The following is a 14,288-nucleotide window of genomic DNA, read 5'->3' as shown; positions in this document are numbered from 1 at the left end:
CTTTTGGCTGTCTCCACATGCATACTCGGCCAGTGGTCGGAAATATGGTAAAGGATGACTTGTCCAAGAAAATAACATTCTTCCACTACTCTGGGGACCAATTCCGTAGGTTTTTACCACACTCTAAATGCTTTGCAACGTTTGTTTTTGAAAGTAGAGGTTTTCTGATTGCAGCCCTCCCATGAAATCTAGCTTTGTGCAGCTCCCAGCAAACAGTTTTTGTGGAAACTGGGTTCTCGAGGTGGTCATCAAGCTCTGCAGTAATTTTGGGAGCTGTACTTTTGTGATCCTTCCTAACAATCCGTGTAAGAGTCTGATGGTCCCTATCTGAAAGTTTTGGTTTTCTTCCGGAGTTTTGTTTCGATGAAGAGTTTTTTCCTTCTTTCTCAAAGTTGTCATTACTTTTGAGACAGTACTTCTTGATACACCAAACAATTTGGCTGTTGTCATTACACTAGCACCTGCCAATCAAGCACCAACAATCTAACCTCTTTGAAAGTCTGATAGATCTGTCATTTTAATGAATTTTAATTCCCCTTTTCTGATAATATCTGAAAAGAAACAGCAATTTTATCAAAACATTAAGCAACACTAATAATAAATCAAAAAACAAAAATTAACAAGCTTTTGACAGTTTTATAGATATTTCAAAATTATGATGCTATGATGCTAGATGTTTCTAATATTTTGTCCAACCCCTGTATATATATATATATATATATATATATATATATATATATATATATATATATATATATATATATATATGCATATATATACATATACATGTATGTGTATGTGTGTGTGTGTGTGTATATATATATATATATATATATATATATATATATATATATATATGAGAAAGAATGATGGGTTTTTTTTTCCCTTATGAGGTTTTTTTACGCTAACTACTTGATAGATTCTTATAAAGTTTTTATCCTAATATTATATATATATATATCATTAGATATTTGAATGGTATACACCTGGTAGCTTACTGGTAAAGCAGCACGTTCACTTTCAAAGTGTTCATTGGGTATTTGATTAATGAAACAGACAGAAGATGGAAAATATGAGAATGTTTGCATTGGGGGAAATGGCTCATTCGTTCAAGAATTGTTATCACAATCATATCACCAACTCCAGGAAGATCAGCAAGAGACATTCAACATCTTTGGTTGATTTTGTGTGGCGACTTAAGGAGGAAAAACTGAAATATGATATAACTTGGTCCATAATAAGGCATGCACAACCATATATCCTTTCTAGGAGATGCAGATTCTGCTCCGAGGAATCTTTGTCTATTTTGTGGATCAATGAAAAAGACATTAAAAGGATTTCTGGAAGACAGTCTAAATGTTTACATGCTTATAAATGCACTTTCATACAATGCAGTGAGAATGAATTTGAGTAATCGTTAACCAAATTAATAACCATAATTTACCTAATGGTATGGATGAATTAACTGCAACCTCCCCATTCTTATAAACACAAAGTATTTTTTTAATTCTCCGTTTGAACAAATGTGCACCAAACCACACATGTACATATGTTTATATCTGTATAAGTTTGTATGAGCAAGTGTACATGCACCATACAACTTAAGTGAGGGTGTTTATATATCCATATCTGCTAATGGTTGCACTTAATACTTTTTTACTGTATTATGTATTTTTAGTTCTTTTTACATCTGATTTTTATTGATCTTCTATAATAATGAACCTGTATCTTTAATTTTCTATTTTTGTATACACATACTGAGAAGAAAACTTGTGGAACAGATGTTATTTTAACAAGATTTATCTTGTAATCACCTGAAGAGACAGATCTACACTGACGGATACTCCTAAACCAATTTTTCAGGACCCCATTCATGAAGGATTATGTTAGATGGATCGAAACAGTTTTAGTGATCAATAAACATTCTCATATCTCCCATCTTCCATCTCTCTCATTAATCAAATATATATATAAGTATATATATGCATATATACGTATCATTATCATTCATCATTTAAAGTCCACTTTCCATGGCATTGGTGGGGCAGCTATATATATATATATATCATCATCATCATTTAACGTCCACATTCTATGCTGGCATGGGTTGAACGACTTGACTGAGGACTGGTGAACCAGATGGCTGCACCTGGCTCCAATCTGTTCTGGCAGAGTTTCTACAGCTAGATGCCCTTTCTAACGCCAACGACTTCGAGAGTGTAGTAGGTGCTTTTACATGCCACTGGTACAATATATATATATATATATATATATATATATATAAACAAATAGTAAATGAGTATATGCATATATACGTACAGGTATGTGCGTACCGACATCCACCTGTATGTATAGGTGCATATCTGGGTACAGGACATTGCAAACAAAACGTAGACGAGAAAACACACAAGCCACATAGAGAACATTCTACTTCATCAGCTACCCCCGTTTTAACACCGCCGTTTCGAAGAGCTGGGCAGGACGCATCGTTAAAACGGCTCTTCCCATGGACTGCAAATTAAATTTGTATACACAAATTAAATCTTGCCATGGAGGAATGTAGTGGCGGACAAAAAACAAGACAGGAAAACAGAAAAGGCTTTACGGCCAGACGAGAAAAATTATTTGTGTATGAATGCTGTGAGGCACGAACTTGAAAGGGACAAAGTAGTTACGCGTGTTTGCTCGGCGATAGCCAAGGAAGAAAAGGATTATAGACCGGAAGCATGTGACCATGCCGGTGTAAGGGGAAGAGAGAGAGTGGTAGAGGGAGAAACAAAGGTAGGAAGTAGAAGAATAGGTGAGCAACGAGAGGAAAAGAGAAAGAGAGGAAGTACGGGGGCGGGGGAGGAAAAGAGATATGTAGAAGTAACAGAGGAAGAACGAGAGGGGTAAAGCGAGATACGTAGTAGTAAGGAGGAAGAACGAGAGGGGGAAAAAATGATAGGGGAAGAGAAAGAGATAGAGTAGCGTCGGAAAATATAAGTTTACGAAAAACTACTTACGAATTGGAGACGCTGCGTTCAGTCATGTATATATATATATATATATATATATATATTAGTATTAATAATAATAAGTATGGAGACTTGTACATCCACAGAATTTATCTTATAGTTATATACAGCATATTACAATGACCTACACATTTCTGCTGCGGTGACTACTCACTGTTGCAGATACAGCCTTAAAATATTGTCAGTGCAGTTTCATCAAGGTCTGTCTTCTTCACCAACAATACTGCATGGTTGCATTTGCAACAGTGAGTACTCACTGCAGCACAAACACATGTAGGTCATTGTAATATATGTTGTATATATCTATAAAATAAATTCTGTGGATGTTACAAGGCTCCATGCTCATTATTATTATTATTATTATTGATACTGAAATATACTCCTGGAACACACAGAATTACTCAACGGAAGAATTCATGGTGTGACTAACAAATAATTGTGGATGCAAACATTGGATACTGACCATTGTGGTTAGCTGGCATCTGGAACCCCAACTGAGAGCTAACACATATCCGCCCAGATAATATATCCCTCCAAACTCACTTTTATGTATATGTATGTATGTAATATATATATACATATATATATATATATATACATAGATAGATAGATAAATATATATATATGTATGTATGTATAAATATATGTATGTATGTCTATATATAATGTATGTATATATATTTACACACATACATATATATTTGTATATATACACATACATTCATACACACACTCACACACATATATATATAATACATATGTGTGTATACATACACATATGTGAAGACATGCTTACATACATGTATGGAAATATATGAGAATGTGTATGCACACACACACGCACACTCACACATACATATATGCACACACACACTACTCATATATCTATTCATTTGTTTGTAAATAGCTATGTGAGCGTATCATATTATTGTTAGACTATTGATTTTCAAAGATATCTTTAATGCTTTAACATCCATCTACTCCCACATAGTATTGTTGTTGTTGTTGTTTTATATTATCACTTTTATACTAGTGCTATATACTAAACGAAGACAGCCCAAAACTGATTGATCGTAATCAGATTTTTTTTTTACTGATTTATTTTATTTATTTATGAGTTTTTTTGTTTTTTTTTTCATACTTCAGCAAAAGTCTGGCAGGAAATTAGAGTTGCTGTTTAAATTATATATCGAATACAGCTCACGCATGCACACAAACACAAGCTTATATAGTAGTTGTAGTATTGATAGATTTTCTCTTTTTACAATATTTAATTATTAGTTTTAATATGAATTCAATGAAAAAAATACAACGAAAACAACAAAAGAAATGAAGATATTTTAATTTTATTATTAGCACTATTGTGTTACCAGCGATTGGAGTCTTCGGATTTTTGTTTGTGCCAGATTTCCAAGCTATAATTTCTATTAGTTCCCCATAGGTTTTTCATTTTACAGCAATAAGCGAAGCCTCATCAGAATGGAAATAAAATTATTTTATTTTCTCTCTGCTAGGATTTTAAAGAACATATTGTACCCAGGACACGTTAATTGTGTCAACAAAGAAAAGAATATAACATATAGGTGTAAGTAGGGCTGTGTGGTAAGAAGTTTGCATTTCAACCACACGGTTCTGGGTTCAGTCCCACCTTGTGGCACCTTGGACAAGTGTTTTGTGTTATAGCCTGGAACCAACCAAAGCTTTGTGAGTGGATTAGGTGGACAGAAACTGAATGAAGCCCATCATCTATATATATATATAGTTTATATTCATTTAAAAGAAGAAGGAAATGGAGATTGAGAAGTTAATAATTGTTTATTATTAGCAGCAAATTGGTCATCTTCACTTACAGCCATTTCTGTCAATACTCAATAAACATCAAATTTACAATTATGCGACATGAGCATAATATCATCAGAGGGAAAAAGATGTACATTTGGATGATATATGTGTTTGTGAATTCATTTTAGCAGAACTATTTTAAGGAAATTCATTCCCCAAAAATATTAGGCACTGAACCATTATTTCCTTGGATACCATCCCTTCATGAGGTTAACATAACCCCTAATTAAATTTTACATATATACATACATACATATATATCATCATCATCATTGTTCAACATCCGCTTTCCATGCTAGCATGGGTTGGGCAATTTGACTGAGGACTGGTGAACTGGATGGCTGCACCAGGCTCCAATCTGATCTGGCAGAATTTCTACAGCTGGATGCCCTTCCTAATGCCAACTACTCTGAGAGTGTAGTGGGTGCTTTTACGTGCCACCAGCATGAGGGCTACTCAGGCAGTACTGGCAACGGCCACGCTCAAAATGGTGTTTTTTACATGCCACCTGCACAAGAGCCAGTCCAGCAGCACTGGCAATGACCTCGATCGAATGTTTTCTAACGTGCCAGTAAGGCAACGCTGGTAATGATCATGCTCAAATGCTGCTATTTACGTGCCACAGAAGCCAGACAGTTGCTCTGGCAATGATCGCACTCGGACGGTGCTGTTGGTGCTCTACTGGCACAGGTTCTAGTCATCGAATATGGCTCAATTACAATTTCGATTTCACTTGCTCCAACAGGTCTTCGCAAGCAGAGTTTAGTGCCCAATGAAGGAGAAGTTGGCATCGGTATGCAAATGTATTTGTCTATGTGTATCTTTGTACCTGTGTCTGTCATCACCATTTGACAATTGGTGTTAGTCTGTTTACATCCCAGTAGCTTAGTGGTTCAGCATAAGAAAACAATAAAACAAGTACCAAATGTAAAAAAGTAAGTACAGGGGTCAATTTGTTCAACTAAAATTCTTCAAAGTGATGCCTTAGCATGGCAACAAGAAGGGCATCCAGCCGTAGAAAATTTGCCTCAATGAATTCATCCGATCCATGCAAGCATAGAAAAATGGATTTTAAATGATGATGATGATACATCTCAGCAATTCTCAAAATATACATATCTATATTTATCAAAAAGCAAAGTAAAATAACAAAAATATAATGGGTGTTTTTATTTACAACTTAAATTAGTAGAGAAGCGCTATGACTCTTTAGTGGGCCTCAAAGATTAATGGGGGTGGGGTAGGTATTTTGAAATTGGAATTCTCGCCTGAATGCTTCCAGAAGAATAGGGTCCACTTAAATTGCCCAAAATCCCAGGGGTTAAACTCAGTGATGGATGAAGTCTACTAGGCAAGTAGGTCAAAGTGGGATTTGAACTCAGAATGCAAAGAGCTGGAACAAAGATGTAAGGCATCAGGTCTGACTGCCTCACAGCTCATTTTTATTGACCCACAAAGGATGTAAAGCAAAGTTGACCTTGGCAGGATTTGAACTCATGGCTCTGAGTATTGGAACAAATACAAGTTTATTTATTCATTTTTTTTTATCTTACACTCTAAATGACTTTACTAATTTGTAATACATGACTTTACTGCAAACAAAACTATAGGAATAATTTCCAAAGAAAAGTAAAAAAAAATCACATTGAAATTATATTAATAACAGGGCTTCAGGGAATTACAGGCATGCAGACACAGTCAGGATGCTTTCTGTGTCCCTTCCTGCTAGCCATAGTTTAGGGGTCTCCACTGCAGCTGTCCATGTCATGTCTTACTGCCTTTACAATGTTCGCAGAGCATTGAACAGCAGTCAGTGTCAGCATTTTGATACCTGGCAGGTAACTCTTTTACAAAATTCAAATGGCTTCCAGTTCTCCATGTCAGCTAACTTTTTCTCAACTACATCTTTAGTCTTAATGCTCTCCAACGCTGTTGACTGTTCCCCAATGCATCAAGCTGTTTCTGAAAAAAAGGAGACATTAAAAAACTTCAAATTTAGCCTAAACACCCTTTCTATATACACATACATACATATATGTGTGTGCATATGTGTATATATATATATATATATATATATACAGGGTGTTCCAAAAAGATGTACTCACTCTTTGATTTCCCAGTACTCATGCATTTTGTGTTCAAGTAGATGTTTATTGATATACATACAATCCTAAAAAGTTAAATTAAATTCAGGAAAATAAATTATTATAGAAACGATTATTTATTGTCATTTAGAATTATTTTAATGTTCTCTCTCATTCCTGCATGTTCGCAAATGTTCAAACTGCCTTCCTTCATTTTCCAAACAAAGCTGATAATGTCCAGCAATGGATCCGACAACATTGCCAAGTATTCCATTTGGAATTGCAAGACATTGTATTCGAATTTCATTTTTCAAATCATCAATTGTCACTGGCTTTGCAGCATAAACCTTATCTTTGAGATGTCCCCATAAAAAAAAATCCATTGGCGTGAGGTCTGGAGAACGTGCAGGAAATTCAACGCTACCTCTCCTCCCAATCCATTTGTTTGGATTTGTTGCATCGAGGTAAGCCCGTACATCACAAAAGACAATACATTAGTAATTATCTGTCAAAGAGTGAGTACATCTTTTTGGGACACCCAGTATACATATATATATATATATATATATATATATATATATATATATATATATATATATATATATATATATATATATATATAACAAATTGATATACAGTTTTAATTTTATTCACTGCTATGAACATTCAAACTTACACCTTCTGTTTTGAACATGTTAATTTATCAACATTGAAACATTTTAATTTGTCAACATTGAAACTTTTAAACATGGTTTTCTAATTTTAAACTTTGACCATTGATAAACGAAAAATATTATTGAAACTACTTTGGTATATATGTAAATAAATGTATTTTAAACATTTACGAGTCTTTGAAATTTAGGTGCATTTTCAACACATTTTCCTATATATATATATATATATATATATATATATATATATATATATATATATATATGGGAGAGAGAGAGTAATGAACTATCAAAAATGGTGAGTGTGTCCTTGTTTGATCCTTTTGAGTTATTGATCTTTTGTTTTTGGGTCATTATTGTTTTAACCCTTAACATCTGTTGACATTCCACAAGGCTCAATACCCTAGGGTATTTTTCATAGAGTTCACTCTAAAAGAAGTATTCAGTTTAGGTTTCTCATAGGGAGACAATCATGACTACATGATGCACTGGTTCCCAGCATACTTATTATACAGTGCCACTGTTGGAAATAAAGATGGCTAAGGTTTCCCAGTGGAAGCCAGCTACCGGATAAAACAAAGGCAGGTTATGTAGGCAATGACATAAAAAACTGTCCTGGGGCATACTCTTATATTTTTATTATCTCAATTCATGACTGGTGCCTAAGAAAGCACAGAAGTTCAAGAAGCTTTTCTGCAACACTGACACACAACTGAACCTCAAACAAGGATTGATGTAGAGCTTGGAGACAACTTGAGATTTCTGATCTTCCTTCTTCTCTTCCGCTATACCAGGAAACAGTAAAATGCAAATCAATGAGCCAACAAGGGATCTGCTTCATCGCTACTTCAGATCACACCTTATTGTCTTAGAAAAGTTATGCTGAATACTCTCTTTTACTTGTTTCAATCATTTGACTGCGGCCATGCTGGAGCACCGCCTTTAGTTGGGCAAATTGACCCCAGGACTTATTCTTTGTAAGCCTAGTACTTATTCTATCGGTCTCTTAGGCCGAACCACTAAGTTACGGGGACGTAAACACACCAGCATCGGTTGTCAAGCGATGTTGGTGGTGGGGGGGCACAAACACACAAACACATATATGTACATATATACGACAGGCTTCTTTCAGCTTCCGTCTACCAAATCCACTCACAAGGCTTTGGTCGGCCCGAGGCTATACACTTGCCCAAAGTGCCACGCAGTGGGACTGAACCCAGAACCATGAATATTGAGGTTCTAGAGAGAGAGAGAGAGAAAAGACCCAGATGACTGAGGTTGGATCAAAGGTCTGCTCAGTCAAGGCTGACCTAGGGTCACACAGTATATGAACAATGAGGGAATTTCAAAAGGTTGCTCTACAGGAAGATCATCTGGCAGTGTCTGTTTGATGTCTAACCTGAGGATAAGGACATAGGAACAGAGGTGGCTGTTTAGCCCTGGGTCAAAACTCATCCAGCAAACCTAGAATCACTGGCATTCTAGCTTTGACCATCATTTTATTAATATGTGGCACGAAAAAGCACCATCTGAACATAGCCGATGCCAGTACTGCCTGACTGGCTCCTGTGCCAGTAGCACGAAAAAGGACCCACTACACTCTCGGAGTGGTTGGCGTTAGGAAGGGCATCCAGCTGTAGAAACTCTGCCAAATCAGATTGAAGCCTGGTGTAGCCATCTGGTTCTCCAGACCTCAGTCAAACCGTCCAACCCATGCCAGCATGGTAAATGTACTTTATGATGATGATATATATTTGAGGCATAGGACCCCTTGATGCTGCCATTTCTGGATGGTTGAGTAGATAATATAGGAGGTATGAGGGGATTTCCTTGCAATTTCTGAGGAAGACTCAATACGGTCGCTCTACTTGCTAGAAACAGCAGCCAAATCCTACGCTATAACATTGGTTAACATTGTGTTCTCTCCATAAAGGAAAAAGAAAGTTTGGTCATGGTTGGAAGGCATTTGATCATTGGTCTATCAATAAAGGTTGACTTGATACTAAACAACGACATTAGTGGAAGACGATAGCAGGGGGAGGGGGAGAAAGAGAGAGAGAGAGCGAGGGGGGAGAAATGGTTAAAGCGCTTAAGTTAATCTTGGCTCATCAGTCAAATGGCTTTCTTTTAAAAGTGATCAACGATGGATGTGCCAACATTTATCCCAGCTTTCTTTTGCGTTTATGGTTTTGGTTCAATGTATTTCATCGGCGAAGATAAAGCGCGTGCGCACCACCCATTTCCGATTTTTTTTTTTTTTTTTTTTTTGCTTTTTTGCCAGAATTTTTTTGGATGTCTATGTTTTCGATATAGGAGAATACGATTTGGGCCGAAAATCACGTTTTCAAAATTTGAATTCCCCCCCACCCCCACCCATCACCAATTTCTTAATTTTAAACTTTTTTCGAATTCTCTTTTTTCTTTTATCCACGTATAAAAAACAGAGATTACGAATCTGCGAATATATTTTAAAAAAATTTTAATTTTTCTTAAAGAAATACTAAAAGGCCCCCTTCCCCCACCAATCACCTCCCCACTTTGAAAATGATAAAAACGCCGGATGTTTTACTTTCCTCAGATGAATGGTATGCACGCGCTTTACCTTCGCCTTTTCATCTTTCCCAAATAGGGAGAAACTCACTGGACGAAAGGGCCAGATAAAAATATACTTTTCTCGCTCTTTTTTTCTTTGTTCAAATCTCACCAGCCTTTTATAATCTCAGGTAAGATGAAAATATGCACTATAAATTTACTAGTGTCATTTCACTAGACTCAAACTTAGCTGTGTGGTATTTTGCTAATGCAGTGGTTCCCAAACTAGGTTTACCAAAGACCGTACTGAGATCTGTGGGCTGCATTATAAAATGTACGACTACTCATCTTCATATATCTTTCAACTAAGAGATGAAACTGAGAAGACGAGTTAGTTAACAAAATCGGCTTTTTGGATAGACTGACCACTTAAAAGCCTGGGTGGTGGGTTCCCTCAGAAAATTCATTTAAATAAAAGGGCTTCTCTTATTAGCGAAAAGGTTGGCAATCACCATACTATTGCAGGAAATGTTTAATTTATTATTATTTTTTTTTTTTTTACGAAGGAGAGCAAGGGATGACAAATAGGAAGACATTGGACAAAATATGGCATTTAATTGCCTTTACTTTCTGAGTTGAAATCAAGGCGGAATAGTCATTGCCTTCCATTCTGAGATCGATAAAATAAGTAGCAGTTGAGCCACTAGAATTCTATTAAAATCAACATACACTTATTCGAAAATGTATAGCCTTGTGATGAAGTTACAAAGAAATCTCTATTTCTGCGTATTTGCGAGAATGACAGTATAGAATTTTAAGTTCACGACAAAGGAATCAGTTGTACCACTTGATTTCAATTCCCAGCGGGAAAAGCAATTTATTTTACTTACATCTAAAATGCATTTCAGAGAAAAATAGAATGAACATCCACAACTGCAATATTTTTCATCTTCAATAAATAAAATAGAAAAAAGAAAGAAAGAAAAAACAAATAAACTGAAACAGAAAATCTCTCGTTTCATATCCGCGTAACAAAAACGAAAAGAAAAAGACCATTCTTCAGGTGGTGTTTTATCCCCAGAAATATCTTTCGTCTATTTTAGCATCATCACCATCTCCGTTGCAACATCTATAAGGCCATGTTATAGATATACAATTAAAATTCTCATCGCTTTTACTAGCTCACCCATAACTGAAAATGTGTGGTTTTTATTACTCTTTATCTCACTTTTCGCCCGCAACCGAGTTAAATCATCTCTTAAACTCACCTGCAAGCTAAGTTATCGCTGACACAGCAGTTCGCTACTTCTCTTATCACTAGGATAAATAAATACTACATCTAGTCAGATTGTCTACGTTGAGTAGCGCAATTAGTTTCTTAGGGGAAATGCAGTCTTTTTGTGTTCTCTCGGTACAAGTAAACGAAAATGTTTGAAGCCCTATTCAAAACAAAACTACAGCACACGCACACCCTCACTGCTGAGAAGTCAGTTAAAACTTGTGTGTGAATGAGATGAAAAGACAATGGGAAAAGTTGGAGGTTCGCTTTCAACTTAATGTAGCGGTTACCTTAACAGATTATGAACTTGTCAGTAATTTTCCAACAGTTACAAAATTAAACGAAATCTAAGCAGAAAAATCAATCTATGGCTGGACAAAGTAGACGGTCATATGATTTTAGTTGAAGGGAAAAATGAGGTGATATTCTTTAGAGGTACAAAATGAAGTGGAGTGATTTTATCAGAGGACAAGACGTTGACCGCTTTCTTGTTCCACGACACATCACTAAATACAAAGTATAATATAACAAAAGAAAACTATTGTGTTCAAGTTTACTCGGGGAACTTAAACAACCTATTAAGGATATGTCAATTTTAACAAAAGACGAAATAAAATAACAATAAAAATTACTGACAAAACCTGGGTTTTTAGAATTCCATTGTTGAAATCATTATATATCTGTTCTAGGTCGATTGAAACAATTAATATTGATCGCAATATCAACGATACTGCTGGTAAAAAAAAAAAGCAAAACAAATTCTAAGACCAAGTCTTCAGATCACGTGACAACGAAAATTATAACACTTGTTTGTAATAAAACAAAACTAATTTAGTAATTATTAATGGCCTTAATGCCAGAGGCCAATAACAGAAATCTTTACTTTAAAAAACTTTTGCGACACCGCGGACCACATCAGTGGGTTCGTCTTAAGTTACAATTTCTTTTTACTTTTTGTAATGTGTGAATGCACTCCTCTAACAAACATATATATTATATAATAAGGAGCACGTGTATGTTCTCTTAAGAAAAAGAAAACTAAACTCTCATCCCTTCTCATTTTGACTTTTTTTTTTTATTTCATACGTTATTTTTCTTCTTTCTCTAACACTCATGTTTTCAATAGCATACTTCGTTCGTTTGGTGGCTACTGTTTATCCATTAATATTCGTTTGCCAAGCAGCCGTTCATTCATTCATTCATTCGCTGAGGCCCACATACAGACACAAATGCTCTCTTCGTTTCATCGATGCTTACAAGAACAGTTTCAATCTCGTTTTGCGTTCACTCACTCACTCACTTTTTTTACAACACGTTTCTACCAACTGTAAATTTATTTGATTTACTAAGAATTTCATGGAAAAAACGAAAGCCAAAATATATTTCACTGATCCTCAACAGCAGATTTATTTTCATTAACAAAATATTAAGTAAATAAATGACCCAATTTTTATCCGCAATTTACTAATTATACGCACACCCACACAAACATAACTCTCTCTCTCTCTCTCTACACACTCACACACGTGTGTGTATGTTTGTTTTTATGTCAAGTAATAAAACCAATTTTAGATTAAACTGAAGGGTTACTCAATATTTTTTGGGAGGGTACATGAAAGCTAGCAGACCGAAACTTCGAAGTCATTGTCAACACTATTTTGTGAAAGAATATCACACACACACACTAATATTTCTATCTCACAATATATATAGATATACATTTGAATTTATATATATATACATACATATGCATATATATATATATATACATATCCACACATATATATCTACATTATATATATATACATATATATATATGTATGTATATATGTATAGACCACCTGTGAACTAAAACCCTATATTTTGTATATACACATGTATATATATATATACACACACATATATATATATATATACACACACATATATATATATATATATACACACACATATATATATATATATACACACACATATATATATATATATACACACACATATATATATATATATATATATATACACACACATATATATATACACACACATATATATATATATATATATATATATATATATATAGTGAAGTAAATTGTTGAGAAATATTCACAATCACAGAACTACCCACTAACGCTTTTTTCAATAGATGTGTTCGTGACATATACACAGATTTTACACTGTCAAACACTAATTTACTTTCAAACAACAACAGCAATAATAATAATAATAAAGACCGAAAAGAAGAAATAAAAGACAAACAAAACTTGCGCACCTGCTCCTGTCAACTTTACTCAGCCGTGTTTATACAATCGTACTGACAAAACACGACATGCATCTGCATAATTAATCACACATCTTAGAATGAAATAAATAAAACAATATATAAAATCAAACAGTAAACAAATTAAACATATATATACATATAATATTCGTCGTATACATTTTTTTAGCGTTATCATACAAGACTACTTCCATTATATGTTATAAAAGCCGAAAGAATAGGATAATTGCAGTACAAACATCTAATTGTTCATTCCAGAATAGAAATGTGGATCGCTCAAGTTGAAGTGTTATTCGAGCGCAAATTAGATTTTTTAAAACATTTTATGATCTTTTCTGAAAACTTTACAACATTTATATTTTTATAAATAATATAAGTGCATACACATATCCACATGCATACCTGTGATTCACACAGGTCATTAAGGTACTGTAAAGTCTCACACACACACTCTCTCTCTCTCTCTGTGTATATATATAAACAATTTTTTTTGCTTAATATTCTAAGGAATACATATATAGGAGAAATGCTATTTAACTGTATTTGCAGAGCTTTTCACCTTGTTATTTTCTTTCTCTCTCA

The 14,288-nt window shown here is 34.6% G+C and overlaps 1 long non-coding RNA gene across 1 annotated transcript in view; it reads right to left on the bottom strand.

Moving 5' to 3' along the window:
- Positions 1 to 4,344: 4,344 nt before the first annotated feature.
- LOC128247287 (uncharacterized) overlaps positions 4,345 to 14,288 on the bottom strand; it is an 11,015-nt gene continuing 1,071 nt past the window's right edge. Inside the window, exon 2 of the long non-coding RNA XR_016241178.1 lies at positions 4,345 to 6,821. This is a non-coding gene — a long non-coding RNA (uncharacterized LOC128247287). The remainder of the gene's footprint in view (positions 6,822 to 14,288) is intronic.

Source organism: Octopus bimaculoides, chromosome 3 (assembly GCF_046866305.1).
Source record: "Octopus bimaculoides isolate indiv1 chromosome 3, ASM4686630v1, whole genome shotgun sequence".
In the NCBI taxonomy this organism is placed as follows: Eukaryota; Metazoa; Mollusca; class Cephalopoda; order Octopoda; family Octopodidae; genus Octopus; species Octopus bimaculoides.
This window is presented reverse-complemented; position numbering and strand designations above follow the sequence as displayed.